Genomic DNA, 13,972 nt, shown 5'->3' with positions numbered 1-13,972 from the left:
AAATTTGTTTTCAGTCTATCTGCAGTAGTGCACTTAAAGGGCCAGGAAGGTTAGTGGAACACATTTGCTCTGCCTCTGACCTCACAATTCCACTGTAACAACAGTGTTCAATTCCGTCATTTAAAAAAAACAAACAAACTTGTTTTGGTTTAAATTTGTTTAAAGATTTGTTTAAATTGTGTGTGCCAGTGTATCTGAGCGTGTTACAGTCTCTCTGACCCTTTACACCCATTAGTGCGTTCTTCCACTAGCTTCTCTCTCGTTCCTGCTTCAATATTCAAGGGAGGATTGAGATCCATTCAGGTAATTTTGCAGTCTTCAAAAAAAGCATTGAAAGACATTCCAGTAGCTCAGTGGTGCACCTGCGCTCCACTCTGCTCCCCAGTTCGGAGGATGCCAGCACCTATGTTTAGTCTTTTATGTTTAGTCTTTTTTAGTCTGTTTCTTTTTATTTCCTTTGGACTCCAGTGCTTTTTAATAATCTGTTTTGGACATGGTATGGCTGCTCCATTACCCAGGAGCCCATACAAAGGTTCATTTCTGCCTGCATGCATAACTGCTGGAGGGAGGATTTTATGTCCAGAAAATGTTAAGATGGCAACAGCTCGGTGGGAGACAGTATGTGAGAATCACCTCTTAGGCTCATTTTACTGTTTCTCATGTAGAAGGAATTCCCTCACTATGTTCCCATTCTGAGCATCAAAGCCAACTGGGATGGGGGTTTGTCACATTCTGAATTCTAGCTCATGTCATATTTTGTCAGCATTGGCTTTGATAGACTCAGGTTATCGGTACAAATTTACATTCAAGATTAGTTGTCTTTTACATATATATCCTCTCTCCTGCAATAATGGCTAATTAGCTGCATCCATCATTGTAATTGTTTAATTTTTCATGCTAGTTCATTCACCCTTGTATTAGTGCCATGCATGTGAAACAGACTCTTGAAAGATTTTCTTTTTGTATCTTGCATGCCTAGCATAATAGGACATTCAAAATCCCTTGAAAATTTTAAACTTTTTTTTTTTATGTATATATCTCCTCAACATTCCCAGTACAACTGCTGTAGAGTCCACGACTCAACTCTTGACTAAAGTCTTCACTCCGAGCGTCTGAGTCGGCTGCTGCGGCATACGCCACGCTGCTCTGTGACCCTCACTCTCCACTCCTCTCCTCTCCCAGCTTTTCCAGATCCCTCAGATGCAGACAGCCCAGCCTGCCATTCCAAGTAACAGCGCTTCCTTTCGACCCGTGTCCAGCCAGCCCATCATGATGTTCCTGACACCCATGCCCTTCACCTCATCCCAGACCGGCCAGTACTACGTACTCCAGTACTACGTGCCTCAGGTACCCAGAGCAGAGAAAAGCGCCTGTGCAAATATGTACACAGTGTAGCAAATGGGTTGAAAATCTGTCTATAAACAGGTTGGCCAGCAATAAATAAACTGCTCCTAAAATGTGTAGATAAAAATATGTTTTATCTTGGAAGCAGAAATGAGAAGTTCTAGTTTAGTTTTTTTTCAGTGTAAAAACTAAATGTTTTTGTATTTTTTGTTTGTTTACTGCTTCGAATATCTCTTTTAGGAGTGTCCTATATGAATGGCCATGTCTGGTGCTAGGCCCTTTACTTCTGCTGTTCTGTTTCATTCTCAGTATCACCACAGTGGCCTTCCCTACGTGGGACATCCCCAGCAGTACTCCCTCCAGCCCACAGGACCCAGTACATTCTACCCTGGGCTCTTTCCTGCAGACTGCCCACTAGCATATGGTGAGTTTGGACTTCCCTTTCTCTACCCCCACCTGGGAAACCCACATGCGTGCTCTCACCGATAAAGAGACCTTTCTTCTGGGTATTCCCGCTGGCTGAAACTGGTTTTTCGTTTGCTCTCTAACTGAAACCAGTGCTTTTTTTTGGTCACCACTAGTGGCAGGGCCTTCATACTATCCTGGCCAGACCATATACACCAAATCTCCATCCATAATAGTGCATACAGCTCAGCAGCCTCCACCCACTAAGAGGGTAAAGAAAACAGTGAGTATTCCCCCTGCCTCAGAGGTGAAATTAATTTAATTGTAGATTGACTTAATAGATGCAAATAACTTACTGTTCGCTAAGATCCGTATCCGAGACCCTAACCAGGATGGCAAGGATATCACAGAGGAGATCATGTCTGGAGTAGGCATTAGCCAGAACACAAGCCCACCAGTGGGACGTCCCTGCACTACCCCTACTGCTCCACAGGTAAGCCATTCAGTCCCGCAGCCTGAGCCCCTGATCGGCTGCAGGCCGCTGCTTCGCGTGATCCACTCCACAGGTCAAAGTACTCTCTCATCTAGTCCTCCCTCATAATGAGCTCTGAGCTGATTGTTTGGTTGTTTGGCTGGCTTTCATTGTCTTGTCCTATTAAAAGCATCATACAATCAGCAACAAAATCTGATGGTGTAGTTTGATTTCTGGCCATTCTCTCTTCCTTCTTCAGTGATTCGGTCACACCGTTGACCCTCCTCCGTCATATTTGACTGGTTCCAGTAGCTTGTGTGATTGTGGCTGTTCTGATTTAAGAAGGCTTCTCAGATGTGTTTTGATGTTCCGACTTGCCGTGCCTATTCTTTCGTCTGCCTCCATCTTAGTTCTCCCTCACAGCCACTCAAATCCTCCTGATCTTCCCTCGTGTTCCCTCTACACAGACAGCCCACATAAAGGCCCTGTAAGAAGGATTCAGCCAAACCCTGAGCACCTCAGCTCCTCTGAGGAAAGGCCTCTCTGTAAAGGGAACACTCACTGCTGCGCTGTTGCACTTACTTTGTGTCCTCTTTCCCTAAATGTTAACAGTGTTCCTCTTTCCTCTCTTTCTCTATTTCTCCTGCCCATTTATTTAAGCACCCCATGCTTGTCTGCTGTCTCTTGCTGTCTTTGTGTCTTCCCCCCCCACCTCAACACACACACACACACATTTTGTGCCTTTGCGGCTGGATCTTTTGCCCTCTTGTGCTTTCTCATTTCCTCTCTCTCTCTCTTTGTCTCTTTCTCTACTCACTTCTCTAATTATGCTGTGCTGTGCTGTGCTGTGCTGTGCTGTGCTCACCCCCCCCACCCTCATTGCCATTCCCCTTCTTCTGCATGTGTGTGCAGTATCTCTCTCTCTCTCTCTCTTTCTTTCTCTCTCTCTCTCTATCTCTCTCTCTCTCCATCTTTTCTGTCTTTTGCTAGTTTTTATGTCCACACCCTCATTATCCTCGCATTTTCTACCTCAAATCCCAGCAGCTGAACAGCCAGGTAGCAGAGCAGGGGAATGTCAGTGTCAGCCTGGCCCTGGAGGCCCACTGTCCGGCGAAGGCTGTAAGTCCAGCAGCCGGAGAGGCGGTTGCCTCAGGCACGCTGATGCCCTCATTGCCTTCCAGCACTGCTGCTCCTTCAGGCCTCACTCTCCCAGGCCAGGCTGTTATAGAGGCAGTCCAGGCCTGTGGAGCCTCCACTGGGGCAGAGCTGAAAGAGACTGGGAAGGAGCCAGAGGTCTTGCTGGAGGATAAAGTGGAGTCCATCTTACAGTCCAAGCTTAGGCAAAGCTTGAGTCAAGGTAAATAACCACATGCATGACATGCTATGTTAGGACACTAAAAAGACACCAGACCGATTTGTTATGTTTTACAGCTATTAGTTTATCCAACACCTGGAAGAAGCCAAAAGAGGACACTCCTGTGGGGCAGGCCCAGTGTCCTGACAGAGAGGTGATTCCTCTCTCCAGGTGCTCACTGTACCCCTCTCTGCATGCAGAGCCAGAGCTGAAGGATGGGAAGAGGCAGTATGATAGAGACTTCCTGTTGGCCTTCCAGTTCATGCCTGCCTGCATGCAGAAGCCAGAGGGGCTTCCTCCCATCTCTGATGTGGTACTGGACAAGGTAAGCCTGCTAAAACATTGGCCTTAGGGGAGCTTTAAAACCATTCCATGGAGAGGGGCTGATGGACTTCGACTTGACTCTGTTCTTTTCTAGATCAAACAAAACAAGCTGCCCCTGCAGCAGGTGGGCCCTCGCCTTATCGCCAGAGACCCAGGCTTCAACCCAGCCTCTGCAGACTTCAGCAGGGCAATTCCTGGAGGCAGGGGTGCACCGGTGGGTCTCTCCGCTCATCCCTTCTCTTCTGTCACAAATAAATGAGCGCCTGGTCATCTTTTGTGACCGAGGTCTTTGTGACAATGTTACCGCCCATAATAAAGAGCACCCATTTGTTGCTTCAGCTGCTCAGTGTAGGCCCGAGACGGCTGCCTCCCCGCAAGATCATCACCAACGTGTCCATGAACGACGAGGTGCAGCTGAAGAAGGCCGAGAATGCCTGGAAGCCTGGCATGAAAAGGGAGAACACCCAGAACCCCGAGACCCAGAAAACTCAGGTCAGCACCTCACTCCGCCATGCCCTGTTTTCAGATTTCAGAGTCACAGCCTGTTATGGTTGGCTTGAAAGCTACTTAATTTTATTTGCGATATGCTCTTCAAGAATTGGATATTTAAATTATAGAGTCGTTGTTTAATTGGGTGGGTGTGCGGGGAGTGTGCACGAATGTAGCTATGCAGGGGGACATGGGTTTCTAGTGTAAATAGGGGGTGTGATGATACTGAGGACCAGATATTGTGTGCTTGTTGTTCCTTGTGTTGATTGTGGTGTTGATTTTGGTGAGAGAGTATTGTAGATATTGTAGTGTATTCTGTGGATGATCTTGTATATATTATAGGTTAACACCCAATGGTTGTGTTAAAAATATTCTTGCAAATTTGTGTGCAATTCAGCATTTGGAGAGATTGACAGATCTTCATTGCATTGTCTGGTCGGTAGGGTTATTATTGGATCAGATTTGGTTATTATGTATATATATATATATATATATATTTTTGTAGGAGTTATATGTTGATTAAATCTTAAATTCTTGTAGCTGGTTCTAATGGGTTTTCTTTTAATTTGAATTTGGAGCACATGAGGGGTTTTAGTTGATAAGATTTGATAAACTGTTTGCTGCCAGTGCTACACTTCTCGGAAAGTGTGATTGATGTATGATGCCTTTATCGGTCTATATAGCAAAGTTGAGTGATTTTTGTTCATGACGAAGTTCCAAATGGCAGAGTAAATATATGGTGAAAGTGAGGAGTTAGTCATTATGTGGAAGAACTGCTGAATTTAACAAAAGATTGGGATCTTTGTAATGGAAAGCTTAGTCGGTAGTCTGTTTTCCTCTCCAGGAGCTTTTCCAGAAGGTGCGCAGTATCCTGAACAAACTGACACCGCAGATGTTTAACCAGCTGATGAAGCAGGTGATGGACCTCACCATCGACACGGAGGAGCGCCTCAAAGGCGTGGTTGATCTGGTTTTTGAAAAAGCCATCGATGAGCCCAGCTTCTCTATGGTCTATGGCAATATGTGCAGCTGCCTGGCTATGGTGAGTAACATGTTCCCATACATTGCTGCTGAAGTTCCATACAAAGGCAAATGCCACACAGAAGTGAACTCTGTTTGAACCACTCTAAACTGACATGGAGCTTTAATCAGCTTCTATTTAGTAACAGAACTCTCAACACTGTCTTATACCCAAGTGTTTCTCCTACATGTCTTTCCTGTGTAGTTAAAAGTGCCCATGGCAGACAAGCCCACCAGCACTGTGGGTTTCCAAAAGCTGCTGCTGAACCGCTGTCAGAAGGAGTTTGAGAAGGACAAGGTCAACGATGATGTTTTGGAGAAGCTGCGGCACCAGCTGGAAGCGGCCACTTCAGTAAGCAGCACTCCTGTCTAGTTTACCCGACTCACCAACCCACAGATCAGGAGAAAGGGGACTGAAATCGGCAGCAGTGCTGGGAGGCGGCCTGGTCGTTATCGGGTCCAAACGCGCTGTTTCTTGCTTTTGTCTTTGTTCTGGTTACTCCTCGCAAGGCCAGCGAGCGGGAGAGGCTGGAGGAGGATCTGGAGGAGGCGAAGGACAAGGCCCACAGGAGGTCCATCGGTAACATCAAGTTCATCGGGGAGCTGTTCAAGCTGCACATGCTGTCAGAGGCCATCATGCACGACTGTGTGGTCAAGCTGTTCATGAACCACAGCGAGGAGAGCCTGGAGCGTCTGTGCCACCTCCTCACAGCCATCGGCAAAGACCTGGACTTGGAGAAGGCCAGGGTAAGCAGGCCGCGGGCCTGGTCTGGGTTGATTTAATATTCTCAGCAGATGCTCAGCACTTGCATCGGTTTATCTTTAATATGTCATGTAAAGGTTTACGGCGCATGTGTACATGAGTGCTAGTGTGCAGTGCAGCGGCTGTGCGGATTTTGTCCAGATTTGGTCTGTGTTGCGTTTTTCACAACAAGTACTTTACACATCGAAACTGGATGAAGAAGTTTTGGATATTGTATATTGACTGTCAATTTTGTCTCTAGTAGGAATGGCAGTTGTGATGTTGACAGTTCAGTCACCAACTAGTGTGACAGTTATTTGTGTTCAAGTTTCCTGGTCTTTTTTATTGTGGGTTTTTTTTTTCCATGCACGCTTTTAACCAAAAAACAAGCATGTTGAAATGTTGTTTATAAAAGTTTTGCCGTCAGTGTTTTCTGTTGCTTGCCTGTTGCCTGCACTCTGACTACAGGGTAGCCAACTAATTAGGATCATCATCTATAGTGCGACTAGCATGCTGTGCTGATATCAGTGTATTATTAGGCCTTGGCAATGATTTTAAAAGTGTCCAAGTTCATATTGTTTAGAGAAGTTGTTAGTGTGGTTGTTAGCTCTGCTCCTACTGCAGCTGACAAAATGAAAGGCTTTTATTCAGGACTGGTCAGCTGTTAGAAGGTTTTGCTCTCACAGCCTCCTCCACGTTTGCCACCTCCTGCTGCTGCACCCTGGATTCCCCAAAGCCAAGTGCAGCTGATGACAGCACAGCTACACCCACAATGGCAGTGAACTGCTTTACAGCACTGACCAACGTGCAAGGCAGCAGGGTTTACATAAGAGTCATAAACGTCTTGTGACATGAGTTCAGCTGAGAGCACACCTGATCGAATCGAAAGGTGAAGAATATCTGAAATTTGTCGACGTTTCTCTTACACTCTCTCTCTCTCTCTCTCTCTCTCTCAGCCAAAAATGGATCATTACTTTAAATATATAGAAAAGACAGTGAAGGAGAGGAGGGGTTCCTCACGCATTCGGTTCCTGCTCCAGGACGTCATCGACCTGCGACTGGTTAGAGACTCTGCCTGTGTTTGTGTGTTTGTGTTTGCCATTCCAGCGCATGGTGATGCAAAAGTATGCATCTGCTGATTTTGCTTTTCTAGAATAACTGGGTGTCGCGGCGAGCTGACCACGGGCCCAAGACCATTGAGCAGATTCATAAGGAGGCCAAACTTGAGGAGCAGGAGGAGCAGAGGAAGGTGCACCAGCAGCTGCTGTCCAAGCACAAGAAGACAAGTCCAAGGACAATCGACAAGAGGATGGACACATTTGCCAACGTGTGCTAAAAGACAATGCAATAATTAAAAAAAAATAATAAAACTGTGTGACAAAGAAACAAGTTCTGACTCTAATGTATTTTTGCTTTTTCCTTTATGAACTGCAGACAAAACTATATTTAACATTTGCAGATGTTCAAAAGAGACATTAGACACTAATATTAGTAGTACAAATTAGTAGTACAAAGGTCAGGCTTTAACTTTAACTTTAACTAGCTGTCACTCCTGAAGGACATGTTCAGATTTCATGAAATTTAAAAGACTTATACCAGTATTGACTTTGAGGTAGCTTACCAAATGTAGCAGTTTTGTCAATATGGGGCATTATAATATTGCAAATAACTGTTTCTCAACGACTGCTCTTCTGATCAAGATGAAATTTTGCATACTGCTTCTGTAAGCAAGCTGAAGGATTCCTAAGGATGACTCAAACATTGGCTAATGTTTTTCAGGTAATTGGCTAATCATAGAACTGGCTTCAGTGGACTTCTGTAACGTTGATTCTTGTAGAAATTACTTTAAATTTAAATATCCTACTACTTTTTATGTTGCTGATGAACTGTAACACACTAGTCGTAGGACCTTTCTCCAATCTTCCCAAATTTGGTATCAATATGTTGATGAGACTGAAACATGTTGATATTTGTATGGTATATGGCCCTTACATACCTATCAATCTTTCCAAGGTGTACTGATTCATTCAAAACAGCTGAAAAAAAATGAAGACTTCTTTGAGTAATTCTTATGAAACTTGACATGAGTATTGATTTATGGACTTTGAGCTAGCATGGCAATTATAGGACATTTTTGCCAACAGAGCCCCTCTGACATATGAAAAGGTATTTAAAAAAAGAAAAATGAGTCAATCCCATTGTGTACCAATTGTGCATGAGAAATGCAGTTTATACAGTGCAATACTTTGTGACTATTTCATAAAAAAAGTTCAATACGTTTCGTAAACCTTTTTTTAGCCTGATTTTTGATACCTAAATTAGTTGGGCAAATGCACCTTTCAAACAAGTCAGTGACCTTTTGATCTAGAGATACCTTTTAAATGTAAAAAATGCAGATCTTCTTGTAAATAATGATCAAAAATATGTGTATTTAACTATCAATCCCCAAGAGCAGGATTTTTATTAATAGGCTAAAACTTAGCCATAGAGTGTTAGATTATCACCAAACTTCAATGGTGTATATGAACATACTGTGAATGCAAGTACATTTGGGGTGAACTGACCTTGTGGGGGAACTATATTTCTTAGTCATGTCGAATCAGAAAAATAATATTTATATAAAGCAATTCAGCAGAGAAAATTGAGAGATTGGTTTCAAAATACAACATTCCTGGAAACAAAACGTCAAAACCAACCACAAAGGCTGGTGAACTAAATATGGCATGTCATCAGCAACCAAGTTGTGCAGATGTGATAAAATGATTGGACCCCTTAATTGCCACCTGCAGCTATAATAAATGTAATTCTAATGTATGTCATGAATTCCCTAGATGAAGGAAGTTAGACATTTCAATAGCAACACACCTCCCTTGATGGAATGACTGGGTACAGAAATTAGTTGACCAGAAAGGCCAGAAAAATAGCACAACCACAGCCTTCAAACCAGACAACAAAGCTGCTTAATGCTGACAGTTTTATTTTTTTTTTCAAATACAAAATACAGACTCACTCTCAATAAATAACCATTTGATGAACTAATGCAGAATATAAATTAAGACACTGACACAAGCTTTACTGTAGTTACTAAGCATTTAGGTTTGGGTGTTTTTAGGACTTGGTGGGATGGTTACGAGAAAATATTGGCATATTAGATAAGCAGAAAAATACTATGGATGGGTTCAACACATGATGTGCGTACTCGTTTGACTTTGGATCTATTGGATCACGCCAATAACTGTTGAAAAGAAAAATGACCACCTGAATGCTAAAACATATAATGGGAATAAATGTCTTATGCAATACGAGAATTATGGAAATCGGGTCAGCTTTGGAATAGAGAGGAGCGTTAGGCACATACTAATAATATTAATACATTTTCAGAGACACACAATATCCATCCTGCCAAGGACAGGCAGTGATCAGTGAACCAGGCAGCCAGTAAGAGAAATAAAATCACCAAGAAAGTCAGGCTTTTTGCTGTTTGTTTTCAAAAAAATGTCCTTGACAGAACACAAGATATGACTGAATGAGCAAAGTTACATTTATATAGAGCCTTTCAAAGAACATACAATGCTTGAACTAATAACAGACACCTGTTCATTTCAACACAATGGGAGAAATTACTCTGCTCACAGAGCTTAGTAACGCGTTAGATCAAAATTCGCTGCTGCTCTTTAAAACACTGAGCGTTTTTCTTAAAACACATAAAAGGTGCAAGATCACGCGTTGTCGTGTGAGCACCTCAGTCGTAAAAAGGGCTGAGTTGTCATGAATACGTTATGATCACGAGTAGTCGGCCGTACTGCTGCGACATCCGGTCAAATCAACCGTCCTCTAAGAATCAGCGCAGTACTAGTTTTGGTAATAGCAGCATCTATGGACATAAACGGCGGCGAAACGGATGGTTTCTTTCTCGTCAACTTTATAGTCCATCACACTTGCTCCTATAGATCGGGATAAAATCTCCATACCAAAACCTCTGTGCATTGGCATGATGAAAATTTAGAGCACGCAAATCCTTCACTTCTGAAACAGCAGAAATTATGTAATTTTACACAGATTAAAAAAAACCCTCAACGCTAAAGACTGCTGTTGACGGAGTTTTAATGTAAATATAGCAGGTTGGGGAAGTGTAACGATGAGCGGTAAGGAGGCGGACGCATTGTGTGGAAAAGAGTGAGATTTATTAGGGGCAAATCCAAAGTCCAGGGTCAAATTATTAACCTGGAGAGTCCGAGAATTCACGATAAACTAAAGTAAAGAAAAGTGCACGAAGACAAACCAGGGATGCAGGCTATAACATTGGGGCGAGGATAAACATTCAGGCTTATATTCACATGCACGGAAGCCTCGATTAACAAACAGCAGCTGGACTTACAATAAATAGCAACAAGACTAAACTAAAACAGGGCTTAAAAACATGGTCACATGAGCATTAAACCAGACACAAGTGCAAATTATGAGGGGTGCAGAAAACGAAACGAAGGAATGGAACCACAACAAGGGAGTAAATCAAAATAAAGACACTAGACAGGGAAACCGTGGAGACATGAACGCTAGGAGGGTGGTCAGTGGTGACAGGAAGCTTGTTTCAGTCATGGATGTCTTTGGCAAAATGAATGCAACTAAAATGCTTTCCTCATGTGTCCTAATAACCAAATAATAACCAAGTTCTTCTTTATTTCTAAATAATATGCCTTTCGGAAATTGTATAACTGCTTGTGTTATATTACTTTCTTTTATTCAGAAACACAGGAGACTCAGGTGAAAAGTGTGATGGAAATTATACACTTATTATTATATCCTAAAACTTGTCTCACCTAATCGTAGTCATCAGTTTATTAGATAAATGCATACCTATTTTTCTGTTTGTGTTTCAGATGTTCCATCCCTTTTCTTTTCTTTGAAAGAAAAATTCCTTAACTTAATCAAAGACTAGGATTAAAAAAATAAAATAAAATAAAATCATAGACAGGTCAGCTGAGCCCACTCCCTTGTCGTAATGTCCCCATATTGACAGTTAAATACCACATATTAAATAGAATAGACACTGGAGTGTCTTGTTTTTCTCTGAACATTCCACAGTGCATCTAGAATTTTAATAGTTGTTTATTTCTGCTCAGTTTTTCTGCTCTTATTTGAATTTGTTTTTGTCTTAAGGAGAAAAAAAAGGCGTCAAACGAGACCTGTGACCCCAGGGGGAAATCGTGGATCAGATGCCTCACACCAAGTCACTGTGTAAACAACACCAGGTTCATGTTTTAGTGTGAGGAATGAGTGCAGGAGTGTTTTGAAAGAGCAAATACAAACACTAACAAGAAGAGAACAAAGAAAACAGGAAGGAGAAGCTCCTATCCTTTTTGAGTTACTTACTGAGTTCATTCTCATAGCAAGTTCATTACACCTTGTGTACTTGTTGTAGTGCAGTTAGCTGTTTCTATATTGGCTGAGAGAAGGAGCAGACCTGTTCAAGTCACAGAACCATTTACATTTAAACAACAGAATCTGGTCAGTGGAGGATGTACTTTCTCAAACCTTTTTAACTGGTATCTCACCTCTGTGTCTCTCTGTGTTCGCAGGACAGGGACCACTGCACACCTCGCACCAGGACACCTTTCCAGTGATGACTCCCCTCGTGTGGAATTAGTTCACAGCTGTTTAGTCTTATATTTATCCACAACTAGGATTAGTCCATTTACTATTTCTTAGAAGTGGGGATCAAGAACATTGGAAGACGTGAGTAGTTTTTTGGAGCAATAAAGATCAATACATAAAAACAGGCAAATGACCTGGTTATACCCAAATACATCAATAAACACATCAAACAAGGTAATGCTTAGGTATGAATTGTCTTGACTTCGTGACTTATTATGAAGCTTAACTTGTTATGAACTGACACATGTGATAATGTTCACACATTTAGCTGCAATTCTTTGTTTAACTTCAGAGGGTTAAATGGAGCTCACTCAGATGATGGTGTTGACTGCTTCAAGGATTTTCACTAGAAGTTATATAACTGCAAGTTATATTACCGATGTCTAAGTGTATGCAGCGCAGAATTCTTTCTTCGTAATGTAATACATGTCCTATTTAATTCTACAAGATAAACAGGTTGGAAAATATTTGTGTAAAATAGATTATGATTATTTTTGGAACATAAAGCCATGCAAACATTGTAAGTGGACATCAAGGAAAAATATAAAATAAAAGAATAGTATAGCATACAGTTACAGGGTATGCCTGTTTTCATTGATTACTAGGGAAGCTCTTTGTCTCCCTCTTGTGGCCATTGTTGTCTGAGCCAACAACCATATCAACATAAGTGACATGAAGTTACAGAAATTAATTAAAACTAAAACGTATTTTTATAAACACGATTTGACAGTGTGTTTTACATATTCTGGTTGAATATGACATTTATGTGTACAAGATTATAAAAAACACAATCATACATTTACCTGATACTTATATCCAAAGTGACTTACGAGTGAGTATATCTTGAGCAATTGAGGGTTAAGGGCCTTGCTCAGCAAACCAACAGTGGCAACTTGGCAGCAGTAGGGCTGGAACTGGTAAGCTTCTGACTACATGTCAAGTATCTTAACCACTGAGCTACCACTGATCACTGCTGGGGGTAACCATAAATGTTAGAATTTAAAATGTTGGATACTAAACTATTTAAAAAAACATTTTGGAACATTTATTTATTTCATTTCCCCTAACCTTTGACAGCACAGCTAGTCCAGACCTCTGTATATGCATCTTCTTACCCCTTCTTTCTGCACACAAAAAATAAAACGCATTGAGAAGAGACTAATTGCCCAAAGGATAAAAAATAAAATGACATATATAATGATAAAAGGAAAAGGTAAATAGATAACAGTAGATGTGTTAATATAAAATCAAAAGTCATCTAAACAGAACTCAATGCAATAAGTGTGTTTTGAGATGTTTTTGTTTTGCTGGTTTTTTTTGTTTGTTTTTTTTGCTTTCAAGTGCTAATGCCATCATGAGTTGCTAGACCATGAAGACATTTAAAGACATTTAAAGAATAATAAAATAATTTGATTTTGCTGTAAAAGACAGATGCCATGTTCACACTGCACAACTGCACTGCTTAATGTGAGCAGACATCTGGCAGACACGCTTATCTATAGCAACTTACAGTTTCAACTATATTACAGAGCTAGGTCCATATAGCGGTAGGAGTTTGATTCAGTTCAGTTCAGCTCACTCAGGCTTTCATTTCTGTTTTCTTGTCTTCAGGTTTTGTTTCATTGTCCCTAATAGGTCCAACTTGTGCTTGTCTACTCATGTCTCACTGTCCTCCTTTGCTTGATGTCACAACTTCATTGATACCTAAAGTGAATGTTGGAAATATCACATGTTCTTTGAGTAGGAATCAAACATCATTGCTCTAATACACTGGACTGATAGTGGACTCTGCCGAGGTACACCTACCCCTGATGTTGTGATGTTACTGAGCCTCATCCTGTCTCAGATGCCTTGGCTACTCCCATCATCCCCTGATGTCCCCTGTTGTAGCCCACACCACCTCCTCCCCAACCAGCTACTCTCTGTTGCCCTTAATGGACGTTCTCTTGCGACTTGGGTCTCAGACACATGCACACAAGTCTAGAACCTCCAGAAAGTTGGACTAAACATTAAATGCTTATTTCATTTTTTAATTTATGTCTCTCTTTAAACAGCCAGAGGAGGATGGGACCCCCTTTGAGTCTTGGTTCCTCTCGACGTTTCTTCCTCATGCTCTAGGGAGCTTTTCCTTGCCACTGTCACCCTTGGCTTGCTTACTGGGGGCTTG

This window comes from Electrophorus electricus, unplaced genomic scaffold (genome assembly GCF_041902795.1).
Source record: "Electrophorus electricus isolate QZ-2024a unplaced genomic scaffold, ASM4190279v1 Scaffold72, whole genome shotgun sequence".
NCBI lineage: Eukaryota > Metazoa > Chordata > Actinopteri > Gymnotiformes > Gymnotidae > Electrophorus > Electrophorus electricus.
Note: the sequence above shows the minus strand (reverse complement) of the source record.